At 49.6% G+C, this 19,167-nt stretch overlaps 1 protein-coding gene across 6 annotated transcripts in view; it reads right to left on the bottom strand.

The window, feature by feature from the left end:
* CAMKK1 (calcium/calmodulin dependent protein kinase kinase 1) overlaps positions 1-19,167 on the bottom strand; it is a 79,282-nt gene extending 60,115 nt beyond the window's left edge. For 3 of the 6 annotated variants that reach the window (XM_071764937.1, XM_071764935.1, XM_071764940.1), the window contains exons 1-2: positions 19,096-19,155; positions 15,972-16,145 (exon numbers count right to left, since the gene is read on the bottom strand). The gene's annotated coding sequence lies outside the window, so the exon portion shown is untranslated. Of the gene's footprint in view, positions 1-829; positions 943-15,971; positions 16,146-18,842; positions 18,888-19,095 lie in introns of those variants that run through there. The other 3 variants (XM_071764939.1, XM_071764936.1, XM_071764938.1) reach the window with 3 other exon arrangements.

Below are 19,167 nucleotides of genomic sequence, written 5' to 3'. Positions count from 1 at the left end.
TAAATGCCATCATCCACAGTGCCAGAGCACTGCTTGGGGAAGAGAGTACAGAGCCATGACACCCACCACAAGGTTTCAAGTGGTAATTAAGCAACCACAATAATACATAATACATAAACTTTCAAGTGTTTGCTCATTTCCTGAATGTCTGACATAAATATCTAACCAGTAAGGCACACTTTGAACAGTGACACTTGTATCTTTTCCCTTCTGAGCTGACTCTACTTACTTAAAATAGAAAATTCAGTAGGAGAAAGACAGGTTGAAAGGCAGCAGGATTTTGAAATTATTTTGAGTGCTTAAGCCTGCTCTGAACAATAAATGCTTCATAGCAGTGTTTAATCTTTTCTCAATCTTACATTGTTTTATAGAGAAATTTTATATATACCTGTTTGAATCTTTTCCTCAGCAAGCAGCACGTGTGATGCTCACTGGTCAGGCTGAATTCCTGCCAAGGAAGAGCTTGGCCATGCAGCATCGTGGAAACCAGCAGCAAGCTAAAAGCCTGGCCTCAAAAACCACAGCCCAAAGTGGCCTCACTGGAGTACATGAGCTTTGCTTTTAGTGGAGGTGGAGTTTTTAGTTCAGGCTTTTGAAACTAAATGTTGTGAAGCAAAAAAAACAAACAAAAAAACCCCCAAAAACCCAAACCCTGCCATCCTCCCAGAGAAGCTCCTCGGGTGATGCTGGTTTCATGCTCTCCCCTCAGGCCCATGAAGCCTTTTCCCTACCACAGCACAGGGACACTCAGCTGTAATCACCCATCCCACCAGAGCTGGAAGGGTTTTTAAGCTACATCTTTAGCATAAAGGTGCAAGAAAACACCTACCTTAATATTCCAGCTGATACCTAACCCCTTGAACCCTCCTGGAGAGGTACTTTTCATTTCCAAAGATAAGTGAGTTAATGTTCTTGCCGGTGCTGTTCATCAGAGCAGCAAAGCCTCTTTGCATCCCGCGGGGCCCAGGTGACTGTTTCCAAGGATTAGCTGTTACCACATTTAGGTCAGTAAAGGGTTTAACTCAGCCGTGTTCAAAAAAGCCGACTCTGAAGACATTTGCCTCCCGAATTCCCACGGGCTGACACCTCCAGCAGGGCTCAGAGCACACCCGGGAAGGAATGAAATGGGAATTGTTAAGGGTAGGGAGCTTTTCACTGGTCTCCAGCACAAGCAGCCAGGGTAAGAGACAGCTCTTCCCGAAGGATACAGCCACCACCGGCTGCCAGGGAATTGGGCTCTCCAGGCAGACAAAGGGCTGGAGAGGGAAGATCTCCAAGGTCCCCCCCGGGGCAGGCACAAAGTCTTTCTGCAGTCTCTGTAATGGTCACCCAGCAGCTGCTGTCTGATTGCCAAACCCATGCAACACATATTCCAGGGAGCCTCTGAACTCTGCACGGGGTGAAACCACTGAATTTTTGCCATCAAGGTGAAGCTGGAGCTCAGTCAGACTCTGCTGAACACTGTGAGCAAGCAGCACTGGTGTGCAGCCACCCCGAAGGTTTCAAAGGAGCCAACCAGTTAAACATCCAGGCTGTTCTCAGACCTGTGCAATGACAAATCATGTTTCAAACTTCCAGATTTTGTGCACTGCTCTTCCCTCCAACACTGATGAACCAGTTCAGTCCCTAACTTGCTCAGTCCCTGACTTTCCCAACAGCTCAGGTTCTCCTTAGTGCAAAGGACAAACGCTGAAGTTTTGGGACTGCTTCCTAAACTCTTCAGCAGACCAGAGAGCAGTTCATATTTTCCCCTCTTGCTCATCGAGAAAGCAGACTGGGGTGGGGCTGGAAAAAACTTGGGACACCCTAGGGGCCCAAGGATAAGAAATTCCACGGTGATGCTGCCTCCCTGGCTCCCCCCAGCTTCACAGGGGGCTTTGCTGGCATCTCAGCCCAGCTGGCTGGGTGCTTGCCCATCCTGGCAGCAGGGCTGTAACAGCAGTGGCTGAAGGAAGGAGCCTCAGAAAAAGAGGGCTGGAAGCAGAATGCCTGAAGATGCCTCTGAGAGGCACATCAGGCAATTAGAAGAATGGCAAAGGGGGCTTTCAGAAATGGAGGAGGGAAATACAGGAGGAGGAAATGAGGCTGAAGATTGAAAACAATTTCCTAGTGTTTGGCAAGCTCTAAAATTAGTGCTGTAATGGAGCTCATCAGCCAGCATTTATTTTCCATTCTGAAGACAAGAATAAGCAAGCTGCAGCAAGAGAAGCATTTGCTGAGCTGAACAGCCAACCTCTAACCCAGGCAGATGCAAACCTGGCTATTCCCCTTCTGCTTGCTTGGGATTTTCACAAATGACAACCCGAGTGGGGAACTAGGTCTGCATGACCACAGCACAGGAGTCCCAGTGCAGAAAGGGCCAGGCTGCCCATACCAGAGGTTTGCTGCACTCATAGAACCACTGAGGGAGTCCCAGAATGATTCTGCCTGGATAGGACCTGAAAAAAGAGCAGGTTAGACACCATGCTTTGGGAAATATCTGATGGATCTCACTCCTGCTGACTCCAAGGAACAAACCCATCTCACCTTGCTCACGTGTGGGCAGGGAGATCCCCACAGCTCTGCTGTCCTGCCAGAACTGCAAAGAAGCACGGAGCCAGGTCTCAGGGATCAAACCCACTCTGGCCCCCAAGACCCCACAGAACCCAGGAGGAATTCAAACAAAGATGGATTTTGATTGAAAAAGCAAGGAGCAAGCCACTGTAACTCTCATGGTTACACCTCCTCTCTTTCAAACATGCACACAACAGGTAGCTGACCCACCACAAGGCTGCAGAGCTCACACAGAACTGCCTGGGTAGCTCTGGAAAGGCCACCAAGCTCATCGGGGGAGCAGAGATGGAAGCACTGATGTGACACCCCTTGGTCTTTCAAAGTTTCAGAACAAATCCCTGATTGTGGAGAACTGGCAGCATCACTCAGCTATGAGGTGTCAGAGATATTTCAGGCAGCCAGATATTCCCATGCAGCAACCCAGAAAAAAAAAAAAAAAAATCACCTCCTCACTCCCCCGACTGCCTCTCTTCACATTATTGCTAGCATGGATGTGACTCACTCGAGTTGGGTTTATATTAAACTCCTGAAACAGATTGTTTGGCTGTTATGTAAATCCAGTAAATGTTAAGACACTAGAACAAATCAGTCAAGCAGTTACCAAAGTCACCTCTTCACAGACATCCAAGAGAATTTTTAATGTTTTTTTCCTTTAAAGGGAAAGGTAGCAAGAGATGAAAGGGGAAAATATTTTTGAGAAGCCCCTAAAACCACAGCAGCCTTTCAGCAGAGAGCTGTGCCAGGGGCTGCTCTCCCTCCATCAGTCACATCCAGGCAAATCACCCCAGTGCTGCACTGCACAGAAGTTGTGCAGCATCACTGCACAAAGCACGGGCTCTGTGCTGCCTCCTTACCATGCCACATGGGACAGACACACAGCCTCAGGGAGGTCAGGATGGTAGCACTGATGCTGAGGTTACCACACCTCCAAAATAAACCCCAAAGCTGGCTGGGAAGTGTTACTTCCCACCCTGCTGCTGGGAGGGAGGTTCTGCTTGAGGAGCTGCCCCTCTCTGGTGGGCACCTGGAGAAGATGTCCCAGAGACATCAGGAAGCAGGCACAGGAACAGATTTGAAAATTTGCAAACACAAGTGTTTTTATCAGAAACCTGACTCCTGAATTTTAAACAGTCTACAGGCCAAAGGATTAGTCAGAAAATTATCTGGCAAATAATCTGCAGCAATAAGCAAAACCAGATCATATCACCATCTGCTCAGGGATACCTCCTAAGACAGAAGCCTTCAAATTAAAGTCTCTGCTTGGTATCTAATTGTTGGCAATGAAGCCATCCTGTAGCTACAGGAGCAACACACAAAAAGAAGCAGGTAGGAATCAAGACCCCAGATCTCAGCTGTAACATGAAGCATGTCAGTTGAGCTGCCCCATCCAGCTTCAGAGGCTCCCCCAACTACCACATTTCCCCAAATATGTGATTCCCTCCAGGCTTAGCACACAAACCACATCTGGGCAGGGGACAGTGACCCACCTTGGCTTGTATGGGTGCAGAGCACCAGCTCCATTTCTAGCTGCCTCAGGGAGGAGACTGTAGAGCAACACTGAAATGAAGCAGAAGAAATCTCTGAGCTCTGTTTATTAAATAGAGTCTGGGGAAGTCTCTGCTTTTGTTCAGTGCTGCCTCAAAAGAACAGAGCTGAGTAATCCACCCGTGGAGAAAAACACTCTTTAGCTACAAGGTGTTATTATTATAGGCTTAATATCAAAATGGCTTGTTCAGCTTATGATATTAGAATGGAGCAAGTGCTCCCAGCCTCGACAAGGCTCAGAGATACTACAGCTCCACATTATACACCCACACAAGCACTCAAGGTTGATATGGAGAGGAGCCTCCTGTCTGGAGAGGTAAGGCATTGATTTGCACCAGGTTTCCATGGCACAACAAAACTGGTTAGACAGATCAGGAGAGTGGATGTTGTAATGGGCACCGGCAGGGGCAGGAGCCCTCCGGCAGGGCCAGGGAAATCAGTGGCAGGAATCGATCTCACCGCCCGAGGAGCTGCAGGAACTCCAGGCACAAACAGCAGGGAAACGCTCCAGGGATGTCTGGAATTCTGAGAGCACCTTGGCCAGCATCAGCGCTAAACTTACACCCTGCTTAACCTCGGGCCGCTGCTTCCTTGCTTTCCTCTGCTGCAAAACAGAGGTGATCAATTATAAACACTTCGTTAAAGGCTTTGGAGCAGCATTAGCATTGCTCCAAGCCTGCCCTTGGGGCATCCAACCTGCAACAAGCAGCCAGTGAGTGCTGGGACTGGGGAGGCACCACTGCCACCAGCACCCACCCACCACCCACAGCCCCAGGCTGACTCCCACCTCAACCACACAACCCGCTGCAAATAGTGATCTTAACAACCCAAAACTTCTGAGAAACCCTGGTACTGAAGGCTCTGCTGGAGCATTCAGAGTGTCTCACTCTTCAAGATGAAAACGAACCCTTTCTCTCTCTTTTATTTGCTAATTAAATGTGTTCATTGTATTTAGATCTTATTTTTGTGCATAATGTTTTGCCCATCTGTTTGATTAAAAAAGAACCCAACCACCCAGCTTCATTACACCAATAAGATGCATTCAGCCATGGGTTAATTTTCTGAAGGACTTCACAATTATTCTCCCTAGTTATTAAACCTCCTCTGGGGGGTTTATTTTCCATGCCACATCCCTTATTAGCCAGCACCCAAGCCAAACTGCATTTACCCACTCCTTACCCACATGCAAACAACCCACCAGCTCCTTCCAATTGTTCCTGACAGGTAGTGCCTGGATCTGACACTGTTCAGTTCACCCTGACCTCAAAAGACAGCATCTTTCTCCCTCTGTATGAGAGGGAGGATGATGAAGTATCAAAAAGAGCACCACAAATTTGGTTTCCTGAGAAGCTGTGTTCAGCTGAAGACCATAGGATTATTTCACTTTCAGGGATTTCTCTGACAAATGGTCACAGGACAAAGATCTTTCAGGACCAAGAAGCATGGGCAGGAAAAGGGAAAGAATGGCACAAGAAGGATGGCAGGGAACAGACTGAAGATGGGAGAAGCAGCACTAAGTCACTTTGTCCTGGGAAGAGCAGAATTAATGAGCAGAGCTCCTCACCAGAACACCATGTCCCTCTACCCCATCCATTGCCATGAAAACTTGGAGCAATACATCTCTGAAATCTTAACCCACTCTGAGGCACTCGAGTCCAGGAGGACAAAGGCTCCAGAAGATGATGGGGGGTAAGGTGGAAGACAGGACTGGCAGAGATACAAAGCAGATGTATGGCTTGTCTTTTCCACAGGGTCTCATTTTCAGAAGGAAACCAGGATAAAAAAATAATTGGAATACACTTGTTTTACAGCAAGATCTGCTTCTAGTCTCCCATCCTTGCTCCAACTGACACTGAGACCTCTCATCTTCAGAAGAAGCTGGAAGAAATAAGAAGGAAATGACACTCAGATGCATCAGGGACTTGTTACTGCTCTTCCTGAACCAACACCAGGTTTGAGATGTAGGTCAAGAGCTTCTAGAAAACAAGCCAGCACATCATGTATAGGAAAAGCCATACTGAGTCAGGCCACACATTCACCTTGGCTTGATTTCTGTCTCAAACTGTAGCCAGTAGTGGATGCTTGAAGGTGCTGGTGCAGAAATTAAGAGCTTAAAACCAGTAGTGCTAATCAGGAAAAGTTTAGGGTTTCTCTTTCCAATGGCACCTCCAGCTTCAAGCTGTCAGTCGAGGAGTCTGAAGATGTCTGCCCCAATTTTTTTTTTTTTTTTTTTTTTTCAGCCTTCAGAACACTGTAGGGAATTGAGCTCTGCAATGTGACAAGCACAGAAAGCACTGTTGGTGCCACACAGGGACGTGCAGGCACCCCCAGCACCCATCTCACCCCATCTCAGAGAGGATGAACCACCCACATTCACTACCCCAGGGTTGACCTCGACATGGGGTCAGCAGGAAGCCAACACAGATCAGGTGGTAGAATATTGCACCCCAAGAATGAAGGGCCAGGCAAGAAATTGCACTTTTCTCTTTGCTTCTGCAGCCCCAGCTCAACCTCTATTATTTGGAATCAGAGAAAGCAGCCAGTATTCCTTCTCTTGCTCTAAAAGGTGGGTTGCACTTGAAAGAAATCATTTGGTGGTAATTTAACTGAAGGAGGAAGAAATTTAGAGGTTGATGCAGCTGTGATTTGACTTGGGCTGACCTGTGGCCTGGGGAGAACCTTAATGACATTTCCTCCAGGAAAGGCTGTTCTCTGTGGGTCACACTGGAATTAGCTTTCCCTTTTGGACATCCGGGCAGAGTGCCTAGAGCAGCACTTGAAAGTTTGGCCAGGTTAGTACAGCTTCTCAATAGCCTGGCAACAGCACCAATTAATAGAGAGCTCACTGCCCCCCCCTCCCCCCCCCCCGTGCTTATTGCTTCAGGGCAGGCTTTGGCTCGGAGACTTTGTAATCAAAACAGGCATTAAAAAGAGAGCTTAAGAAAGTATCCCCAAAGAGCCAGTGCTAAACTCCCTCCAAAGTCTGATCTCACCTGGCCCCTGCACAAACCAGCTTACTGTGGCTGGACAGGGAGCAGCAGCAGCAAGGAAACCCCCCCAAGTGACACAGGGCTCATTTTTTGGTGTCATTTTTCAAAAGATGCATCTGTGACAACCTGCCCACTCAGTAGATGAATCATGCTCCCAGATTAAGAAGGGAAACAAACAAACAGAACACAACAAACATTTTGCTACTTCCTTGCCCATTCCTTTCATTTGCCTTCTAGGTTTGGAGCCTTCAAAGTTTAAGGTTTCATCTGTTTCTCTGTGATCCCAATCTATTCACTGCATGCCATTTATAAATGTCAAGGTGAAAGTCACCCAGTTGTAGGCCTCCAGCAGCTCTTGAAGGCACACAAACACCCTGCCCCTGGCTCTACACAGAAGCCTTAATTTAGCTCTATGAAGCTTGCCCTGGGAGCTCTGAAAAAGCTGCAGGCAGGGTGGGATGATGAGCTCCTCACTGCTTCTTTGGGGGTCCACAGCTTTCATGAAATTTTATTCCAGTCAGAACAAACAATCTGCAGCTCCCCAGCCCTCCAGAGCAAGAGGAATGTAGGATCCAGCCTTCCTGACAAGCTCAGCCTCCCTGAGCACACAGCCTTCCCCTGGGGAGACAGGGAAAATGAAAGGGAGAGCCCTGAGGGCTGGGTCTGAGGTCCTGGGAAACACAAACCCATCTGTCCTTTCCCCAGCCCCCTCACCACCAGCACATCTTTAGCTTGGCCTTCAGGAGAAATTCAAACTGCCAAGGCCTAATTCAAGCTGTTAATTCTGCCACCAAGGTCTAACTGAGCTCTGCTCCACATCCCACTGGCCCCACAGGAATCAAGGGGCAATCAGGGCTGGAAAACTGATACCCACATTAGTCAAACTTGAGAGCAGCTCTGGCTTTCATCCAGCTGTTATTGCAGATGTGCTCTGTGTCTTGCATCAGGGCTTTGGCTGCCCCACACACTGGTTTCCTTGCTCATGTCCCCAGCAGGAACAGTGATCTTGTCCCTCTGCTGAAAGGGCCACAGGTTCCATTAGGAAAAACAAAAGGCTGTGAATATCTAAAGGGACAAATCCAGTGCTTCACTTTCCCCAGTTCTTTTCATTCAGGCTGAGTCCACCTTCAACCACTGAGTCCAATCCCCTTCCCAGTGTCCCAGTTCAGGGAAACTGGTCAGCAGGCAGTGGGTGCAGGAAGCTCCATCCCACCCCTGGAAGGAGAGTTGTCCCATGCAAACAAAAGCTGCTGGTTGGTCCCATCCCCCTGCCACCTGCTGAACACTGGGACCCAGGTGATTTGTACCAAAGCTGGTAACAGCAACAGCAGCCCCACAGCACTATGGGAACTATGGATTTACACCCTCCAGGGAATCACCTCCAAATCAAAAAAGTCTCTTCAGTGGCTTCTTCCTGGAATAAGCTGATGTCTCAACCAGCCCAGAGGACAGAGAGATCTGCAGCAGTACACAAATGCAGTGCAGAAGGGACACCTGCCCTGCAATTTACTCTTGTCACTCACAAGCTTCCTTTTTGTTTACCTTAAGATGATGGCTGCAGCTAAATGAACACCTTACAGGAGAAATTTTACTCTTAATTTGCCCCTTGGGTGTTTTGCTCACCCTGTTGAGAACTATATTTAAATATGCAATTTCCTGGCTAGGCTCATTTGCAGTCCCTTCCCCCTGGCTGCCTCTGCAAGTCTGGCCCAGAATCCAATTAGCTACCACCACCCTTTAAATCAAAGGAATTAAAAAACTCAAACAAGAAAAATACAATTAAGGATTTTAATTACATCATTCTTATCATATGTCTAAATACTTACAATTCCCATGCTCTCTGGGAGGTGGGCTTGAAAGGCAAGCAAAGTGACAAGTGTCCAAGCAGATAAAATTGTAACCAGAACAGTTTGACAGGAAAGAGACTCTGCCCACCCCAACCAGCAGAGCAGTTTGGTTTAACACACTGCAGAGCTGCAGCCAGGACCCAGCTGGCACCAGGGGAAGCAGCAGCTGCCCCCCAGGATTTGAGAGAAATGTAGGCAAAAGCCCAGCAGAATCCTACCTGAAAGAGCAGCTGCAGTCCAGCTGGTGTTCATGGGAGGAACTTCCTTCCAACATCACCCCCAGATGCCTGGGAGGTGTTGCCAGTTTTCAGAGGAGCCTAAAGGGAAAGGACTCAAAGCCCACAGACACTCTGGAGATCCCTCCTGCTAGGATCACAGCTTGGTTCAGTTTCTGTGTGGGGAAGGGACAAAGAACAGCAGGTCTCTGCCTTACACTTGGTCAGGGACCTCAGTCTCCTACAGACCAGCATGGAAAGCACCCAGCTCTCTTTCTGAATAAGTGACCCAGCAATTGGAGGACTGGTTTGCTTCTGGGATTTTACTGGTGTGTTTCACTTACCAGTCTCAGTCCATGACCCTTGGGGTGCTCCCAACAGCCCCAGCTTGGCCTGGAGCAAGGCAAGAAGGATGAGGATTCCAAAGGCCAAACAGCCCAGGTCTTAACCCTGAGAGGGGTGTTTGATTCCTTTCCCTGTCATGTCCTTTAAGGCTCCAGCTTTTGCAGGTCAGGTTCCCAGCTGAGTGTTGCTGTGGCTGTTCAGACTTAACAGTGACCTCCAAGCACCTTCAGAGTCCTTTTTGTGCAGACTTCTCCACAGCCCCTCCTGCTCAGCACCCTGTGCTCCAGCTCTTGGCTTCCTGCCTGCCTCCAGGAGCTGCTCAGCTGATCCCTAGAAAGCCTTTGGCTCCTGGGAATCTCCACAGGACACAATAACCAGAGGGACAGGGCTGTGCAGGGCAGGAATATCCAGGCCCTGTGAGGTTGGAAGCCATCAGGAAAGTGGATGCACCATTTGCCCAGCCTGAACATGAGTTCCCAGCTGCCAGCACTGCTCAGCTGGGGAGATACCAGGGCTGAAGGAGGGTTCAGAGGAGGCCAAGGAATTTGGAACACCCAAGATGGGAATGGTGCTTCTCAATGCCAGCAAATAAGGAGTGGGTGGGATAACTTTGCTTCAAGGTATTAACTGTCCAGGTACAAGCAAGATGCCCTCAGCTGCTGGCAGGAGCTCAGCCCAGCCTGGACAGTGCAGTCACCTGTACCTGCTCCTGAAGAACACTGGGGCTTCACTCAGGCCTCCTGCTCCTCAGGGGTCAGAGCTGCCACCAAAGCAGGGACTGCAGGAATCCCACAGAGGGGTCAAAACACTTATGAGAGAGAGAGTTAAGGCAGCTCAGCCTCCTGGGGAGTGGAGCTGGAAGGGGCTTAGCACGAGTCACAGGCTTCTTGCCAAGAAAGTAGAACAAGAACTGCAGAGGCACAGAGTGATCCACAGGTCAGGAGTGGAGCAGACAGCTTCAGAGAGGTTCAGCTCACTGCACTTGCACAGTGGGACAGGGATTCTCTGCAGGAGGGAGCACTGCCTAAAGAACTGGATTAAAGCACAATGATGAAATAGCTTTCTTCCCTGACTCCCCAGTTCCACACCTTTCCTTTAGCAGGGAACAGATACACATGGACAGAGCTGCCAGACACTTATGCAGAAAGCTATCAGCTCAGAAGGGCAAATTCCTCAGGAGATGAACATCTCTGAGCCATCTTTCTCTTCTCCTGCATGCAGCTACACTGACAATTTGCAAAGACACTGCAGGGATAGAAACCAGTTTGCTGGGGAATTGTCAGCATGGTAAGAGAAAGGCTGATTGTCTTTGAGAAAGACTGGAATGGGTTTCACAGCAGGAGAATGTTTCAGGCCAAGGAAATATTTATTCCTACCTAAAGAACATGAAATATCCCAAGACTCTGGAAGGTTTCCTTTCCTCTCCAAGATCTCAGAGGAAATGAGACTCTCAGAACCTGGCAGTAAGCACAACACCCCCTCAATGAATTCAGGTGTTTTTATCCAGCTCACAGCAAAAGCTCAAAAATACCTTGGCATTGCAGCCATGCCTTTAGCAGGAGGCTGGTGCACTCACTGGGTGCAAGCAAGGGTGAGCAGCCTCAGCCCTGAGGGCAGCAGTGGCCAGGGACCTCTCTGGGTCCCCAGGGCAGTGGGCAGGCACTGAACCAAAGGCTGCCCAGCAAGATGCTACTCTAGAATCAAACCAGAGACCTCACTTAAGCTTAAAACCAGCCCTTTGGCTTTGCATCCCCACGGCCTCTGCAGGTTTTTCACTCAGAACTTGAGGTTTTTTTCCATTGTTGTGGCATTTCAGACTCAGTTATCACCTCTGTCTGAAGCTAAGCTGAGAAAACACTGGTGCCTGCTGTGAAGTTTGTGCTTTTAACACAAAAAAACAATGAGGTAAAGCAGGGAGATGTTTGGAAGAGTCTGGAGAAAGCAGTAGTGGTTCTGCCCATTCATTTGTTTGGTGGCTCAAGGGACCTGATTCCCCCAGGTGGGATATAACCTTACACTGCCCTTTTGCATCTGTAGTGATCATTCTGGATGCCAGAGTGGGATATTCAGGTGGAGCACAGCCACTTTTTGGCTCCTTGAAAGCAGCAGACTCTGAAAATCAACAGAAAATGCCAGTTCCATTCTGCAGTCTGGCTTAAATCAATCTATCAGGCAGTAAGGAATGGACTCCCAGCAATCACTATGAATAAACCATGCTTTTTTACTACTGCTTCAAGGCATATTACAGGCACTGCTCACATCAATACTGTGTGAGAAGGGAAAAATCATGAGTTATGAGTATGGAAAAGTGCTGAAAGAGATGCCTGATCTTTCTTACAGGCAAGTGCACAGGAGGAACAGCTCCTGATTTGCCAGCTGGGAGCACTGAGGTTCACAACCACTACTACAGTGAGCAAAGCCCACATCACACCCTTGACTGGACTTGACTGACCTGACAGAACTGTAGAGGAAGCTACAAGCCCTCACAGAACTCTTCTTCTTGCCTCTTTCTTCCAATGCTCACTCCTTCCCAGCCTTTCCTCTGCCAGTGCTGTGCACATTAGGTAGGTTGCACCAGAGAACTTTGTTCTAACCCTTCCAACAAATCACACACACTCTCCCCTCACAGTAACCCCATAGCCCAGCCCCTCACAGTAACCCCATAGCCCAGCCACTCCCAATAACCCCATAGCCCAGCCCCTCACAGTAACCTCATAGCCCAGCCCCTCACAGTAACCCCATAGCCCAGCCACTCCCAATAACCCCATAGCCCAGCCCCTCACAGTAACCTCATAGCCCAACCCCTCACAGTAACCCCATAGCCCAGCCCCTCACAGTAACCCCAGAGCCCAGCCCCTCACAGTAACCCCATAGCCCAGCCCCTCACAGTAACCCCATAGCCCAGCCCCTCCCAATAACCCCAGAGCCCAGCCCCTCACAGTAACCCCAGAGCCCAGCCCCTCACAGTAACCCCATAGCCCAGCCCCTCCCAGTAACCCCATAGCCCAGCCCCTCACAGTAACCCCAGAGCCCAGCCCTGAGGCACAGCCACACATTTCTCTTCCCTCTGCATTCAGCCAGGCTTGGCCTGACAAGCTGCACTCAGGCATACTCTGCTTCTCCAGCCCCATCTCTCAGCTTGGGGATGAGGTGCTGACACTGCAAGGAAAAAAACCCCTCATCTCAGGCCTGTTACACTCTGCCTCAGAGAGCTGGGAGCCCCAGCTATCCTAACTTTTGTCAGCTATCTGACAGCTGCAGGAGGGTCAAGCTGGACTTCAGCATCAAAGCATCTCATCAGTAAGAGGTTGAGAGATGAATCTTCTGTCCTCATCCTGCTACTTGAGGCAGGCACACAAGAGGACACAAACCCTTGGTTCCAGCACAAGGAATGTGACAGAACAGCACTACCCAGACAGCAATATCAGAAGCAGGTCTTAGGAAGTGCCAAAATTAAGGCTCATGCATGTAATCTGTAATACTTTGTCACAGAACACTGCACCAGGGGCTGCTGCCTTTCAAGTACCTTGATTTCTTTTGCACAGGGCTATCACCCTCTATGTCACCCTTATCCAAAGCCAGTTGTCTTTTCTTGCCTCATAGTTTTTCCACACTATTCTGTAACCATTCATTAAAAACAGAGGGAGAAGCTCTGAAGAAGCAGAATACACTTTTCCAAGGTAGCACTTGACTCCCTTGAGGGGCAAATCCATCCCTATTTCATAGGAATGAAATATTTCATATTTCTATTTCATTTTACCATCGATCTCTTTCCAGATGTTGCAGTAAGGAAGCCTTTTTTTCCTTTTGCTGTCCAAGTTCTTCAGCTTTTCCTACTGTAGATGACACCCTGCAACTGTGGGCTTCATGAGGCTGTGCCAGTGCTGCTTGTTTGTAAAAAAACTGTCCTCACCAGTTCTTTTGTACCAGAAATCTGAACTGCTGCCCAGAGTGGGAGGGAAAAAGAGAGAGGCACCCATGACAAAGTCCTTACCATGATTACAAGGGAGATTCTGGCAGCAGAAGTCTGAGAGTTCCTAAGTACACTGTGCTAAAGCAGGGCTAAACCAAGACAAGCTCTGAGGTGACTGCTCAAAGCTTTGCTGCTCTCTCAAGACCACAAGATGAATTGTGAATAATCTCTGCAACACAGGGACAGCTGAGAAACAAAAGCCACCAGGAGGAGGACAGCAGCATCTGGCTGCAAAACACTCTGCAGTACAGATCACAACTGTCAAATGTAGGCACTGAAGTCCAGGTCACTCAGTATGATGGTCTCACACACCTTGGTACGACTGATTCACACCTTCACCACAGCCACAAATCCAACATTAACACCTCCTCACAAGGTGTTATTCAGCCCAGGCTTCCACAGCAATTTATTCCTCTCTTTCCCACCACGGCTGAGCCCCTCATGCCAGGTTTTAGTTTGACTGCATGCTGAGCACTCCGTGTTTGCATCTATCCATGAACTGGAGCTTCAGGTTATCAGGGAAATCTGTAGGGGAAACTGAATGAGTCCTCTTCATGTTAATTTAGCATCCTGCATAGCACATCATCCTTCTCCCACCCTGTGGGACTGTAGGACTTGCTCCTACTTCACATGCTTAGAGATCAACAGCCACAGCAGAAAGAAGTGAGAACACCACAAGCAGGATTTTTTTTCTTCTAATGTTGAAAAAAATGCTTTCTGCCCAGCTCTGCACTCAGGATTCTTGTCCTGCACAGTTTCCCCATGGGGATATGGACCTACCAGCCATCCAAAACGTGGCATTAATGCTTTGTCCTTACAAGGTACCACAATTCTGGAGCCACTTGGCTGAGAAAAACAATCAGCACCCCCCAAAACCATTCATGAAATACAGCACAGGAACTGCTGATTTCAGGGACACACAGCTCTGTGCTCCTGATGGTTTCACACAGCCCCAGGTTCTGCTGCCAGCTTAAAAGGATAGGACAAGGTTCTCCTCACTGCTATGGGTGTGAATGAGTGGAAATGACTGGGGAAAGGGACTGCAGAGGGTAACAAAAAAATGTGAGGCAATGCTGAGGGGAGCAGCTGCCACTCAGCACTGGTATCAGCAGCAGGGCAGGATGGGCTTCCACTGCATCCCTGCTTGCCCAAGACATCCACAAGGCTGCTCTGCAGTGCACACAGCATGGGAAGAGGGGAAGAGGAAAGGAGGGAAGGATGCCTGTAGCTCAGAAGGACACAAATTCAAGTGCTGCTCCAGCAGGCAGTGGAACATCACAGCCTCACTGTTTACACTCACACCAGAATAATTAGAGCAGTCACTGTTAACTGGCTAACAACTTCACCATAAACTCTCTGAACAATACTGCAGAATTAATCACAACATTTCACAGCCTTCCCTGAACACAGCCACCAGTCTGCAGAAACACTGAAACCATCTTAGAGACCAACAGGCAAAATTAATCCCATATGGTTTCTGACAACAAGAGCCACAACTCAGAGTTACTCACCCTAAAATAATGCCAGCCCAGGGCAGCTCCCCAACAGAAACAACTCCTCAAATTACCACACCTTTATCCACAAGGCATGACTCAGCTCAGGTGCTGGGTGCCATCAAGAAATAAAATACAAGGGTTTGTATTCAGCCAGGCTCACTCCCTAAACCAGCAGGTTTCTGGGATGAGGAGCTCCTAGCTGCCATGGGACAAAACTTTCCCTCTCAGTCCCCAGCCTCAGCCCACTGGCAAGCTGTGTCCTCAAAAGGTTTTGACCTTTCAGGGTAATTTCCCCTTCCAGGAACACCAGCACATAAAAGCAATAAAAAGAAAATAATTCCAATGTCATATACTTGACACTTACAACAAATACTTGTGCTTCTCCCTTTGTTTCTGTCCATATCTCTGGTTTCATCCCTTGTCCCCTGTGCCACTCCTCACCCAGACCAACACCAAGTGTCACACAGGCACTTGTGGGTCTGAGGCAGAGCCCACGTGCTGGTGACAGGGGCCTGAGCAGCTCCATTTCTTGACAGGTCTGCAACACCCTCCAAGGGACTCTGCAGCATCCTGGCCTGGTGCAGATGTCCCTAACAGAACACGTGTTTGTGGCTTTTTTTCCTGTGATGAAGGGCTCAAACCTTAAAGCCCCCACCTGTGGCTAACTGCACAAGCCTGGGCAGAAATTCTGAAGAGCTGGCAACATGCACATGTACTTACATCCCACCCACCTCCACAGACCTGCAGCCACCCTCCCACACATCCACGAAGTCACTGCAGTTCCTTCCCATCATTATCTTCCAAATTAGTATCCTACCCCAATTTAACAATTACCAGGATTTCTTCTCTTTAGAAGAAGATTTCAGACATTTTTCTCCAGCCATGCTAAGCTTAACCACTGTCTTAATTTAAACAACATGCTTGACTCTATAATGTTATTTATTATTCATGTATCTGCTGCACCCAATGGTTTGATGCTTTATCTGTCACAAACATCACTAACTCACCCTCAGCTCTGCTGTGATGAGTGTGTTGTGTCAACAATGGCTCCTGTACACTTCAATCATTCCCACTGCCTTCACAGCCAGCAGCCCACGTTCAGCTCTTCAGCCACATAGTTTTTCTGATGATGGGGTCACCTCCCTGTGTGCTGGATGATTGCTTCTCAAAGCAGTGATGTCCTGTGCCAAAAAAAATAAAATATAAAAATAAGGATTGAAGATCAGAGGAGAAGAAAACATGGAAAAAGATGTAAAAGGAAGAATTTTAATGAGGGCTGTTACTATATATTTAGTTCTCCACAGATGTGTTTGCTTTCCTACCTTTTCAGGCACAAGCCAGTAATGTTTCACCTCATACCAACGTGATGCTTGGCTTTTACAATGACATTTTACTTCCCTCCCCACTGGCCCTCACAAAAGGGCTTGGCTCAGCTTTCTGTCCTCTCCAGCTGCCCAACTCCAGCACCCATGGCAGGGCTGAGGAGCAACAAGCAGCTGCCAGGGGCTGTGCAGGAAGATGTATCCCCTGAGCCCAGGTTTAAGGAGGGTAAAACCCACCCAGATGTCTTGTTTGCTCCTCTTCCTTCACACTCAGGTTTCAGGAGAGCTCCTGCTGCAGCCTGGTGCTGCCCAAAGCTGGGTTCTGGTGCTGCCCTCCCACAAGCTGCCTCCCACGGAGTGCTCAGCATCCCTGCAGAGCCTCAGGGCCACGTGTGATCTCCCACACCCAGTGTTTGTCAGTGCTCTGAGCTGCTGAACCCACCCACCCACCCTCCATCCACCTGCACCACGAGCAGCACTGGGGCTGCTCACTCCAGGCAGCTTCCCAAGGCAGATTGCACACACTGATTGCAGATGTCATGAAATTAAAATCCTTTCACAGCTCCAGCACTCACACCATCCTCACACTGAGCTCCCCACCAACACACATCCCTTCCCCTCTGTTAGCTTTGCATGCCCAGATTTGCATCAGATTTATCCTCCCTGCCCCTCAGCCAGGCAGGTGTGTCCAGCAGCCTTTTCCTGAAGCCTCTTACAGAAGAACTTTCTGCTTCCCCAGCTCCTGGGGAGCAATGATCCTGTAAAGGCTCTCCTAAGGTCAGCACTAACTTGACAGCAGACCTGGCTTTCAGGAAGGATTCTTCAGGCAGGATTCTTCTTCCCAGAGTTCAGGAGGTTGGCATGAATGACTGGGTTAACACACCCTTCAGTAACTTCAAGGAATAAACAGCAGGAAGAGATGCTGCACCCTGGCAAGCAGACCCTTGGCTCAAGTACAGAGTGACAGGCTCAGCATGGTGCCACCTCTTCAAACCCAGCCAAGATCTAAACCACACAAAGTCCTGTGGTGAATGCTACCTAAACAGTGCTCCTTCCCCTGGCAGAGAACACTGCTGCTCTGTCCTTCCAGATATCTCCTCTGCTAAGGGCTGAGATTCCCCTCAAAAGCCCATAACGGGTGAGAAACCCCACAACCCCTTCCCAGCAACAGAAAACTGGGCCTGGGAAGTCTGTTTAGTGCAAAGACAATTAATTGTATCAGGTAAAGACATGGAGAGCTTAATGAACACCTCAGTTTGGGAGCACAGGGCATCAGAAGCAGAAGCAAAGTATCAAGAGTGTGGAGTGATGGGTACCTCACCCCTCTCTGGGGCAGAGCTGGGTCAGTTGAGGTTCCCTTGCAGCTCAGCTCCAGAAGAGGCTGGATGAGGTCTGCTCACCCTCTCTGCAGCAGGAGCTGTCCTGGGAGCATAGGGACTCACATCTATCCCACTCCAAGCACTCCAGCTCCAACCCAGAGGACATACCCCAAAAAGCAAGGAGAAGAAATTGCTGGAGACAGTTCCATTCCAGATTGGAAGCACTTCATGCCAGTGAACAAACCACCAGCACCCAGTAGCCCAGAACCTACTGGGACTAAAAACCCAACCATGTGCAACAATAACATGCCTGAACTCCTCACTGGAAAGGTAAGAACCTGGTGCTTATTCTCCTGGTTGCCAAGATCTGGCCTTCTCCAGACAAAAACCAGGAGAACAAGCCCGAGAAAGCAATGTTACTGCTATCCCTGGAGAATAATCCTAATTCTCACCGAGCACAGGGTGAACGGAGCCCAGCAAACTGCACCAGGGATGCGTTGGAGCCCGGCTTCAACACGATGGCTTTGGTTTTTCTCTTCAAGCAACCGAGATAAGGGCTCTCGGCTTGCCTGATCCAGTTTCAAAAGCAACACTTCAGAGCCATCTCATGTCAAACGCCAGGACAAATTGAAGCTGCCAGAGATGCCTCACAGGGAGGGAATTAACACACGAGGGGGAAAGCGGCACTGAAAGCCCAACTTGGGGATAGACAAGCAACAGTTTCCTGCGAAACAAAAGCTGCCCCGGTAAGTTACAATTTGTTACACCCGCGACGGAACCGTAATTGCTACAACCACAACAGAGCGGTAATTGTAGCTTCATCAGAGCAGCTGCAGAAAGCGATATCCCCGCAGGATCAGCAGCTTTCCTCGCTCCCAGCACACAGCCCTTGGAAAGCTGATTTTCCCTGGGATCCCCCAGAACACCCGAGCTCAGGGAGCTGCCCCGGGGCAGAGAGGATGGGGCAGCAGTGACCCCTGCCCGGACCTCACCTCCACACTTCTGCTGGGAAAATCTTAAATTTTTAGAAGGAATTTTATTCTCCTCCCTCACCTCCATTTATTTTTGGGCTTGGTAAAAAACCCCTCACACCCACAACCCCCCCCACCCCCAGAGCACAACACCCCGGGCAAACCCACCCGGCACCAGCGGACCTGCCCTGGGCCGCCTCACACCTCCGGATCCCCACCCTTCGGGACGCTGCCCACGGGGAGAAAAACCCGCATATCCCCCACACCTCGGCTCTGGAGGATCCCAGCACCGCCGGGGAGGTGCTGAACGGGGGCGACCCTCGTGAAGGAGGCGAGGGGTGAGGGGACGGAGCGCGGCCTCCGCTTTTCCCCCCTCAGCTCGGGGGCTGCGGGCTCTGAGGTGACGGCGGCCCCGGCTCTGAGGTGCGGAGCGGAGCCCGCCCAAGGCGCGCGCCCCAACCTCCTTCCCCCCCCTCCCCCCCCCCCCCCCTCCGCGCGCGCGCACCGCCCCGCGCTCACCTGCGCCGCGCGGCTCCAGCGCGAGGGGAGAGCGGGAGTGAGAGGTGTGGGAAAATAAATAAATAAATGAAT

Source organism: Heliangelus exortis, chromosome 21 (genome assembly GCF_036169615.1).
Source record: "Heliangelus exortis chromosome 21, bHelExo1.hap1, whole genome shotgun sequence".
NCBI lineage: Eukaryota > Metazoa > Chordata > Aves > Apodiformes > Trochilidae > Heliangelus > Heliangelus exortis.
Note: the sequence above shows the minus strand (reverse complement) of the source record. Positions and strands in the feature narration are given on the sequence as shown.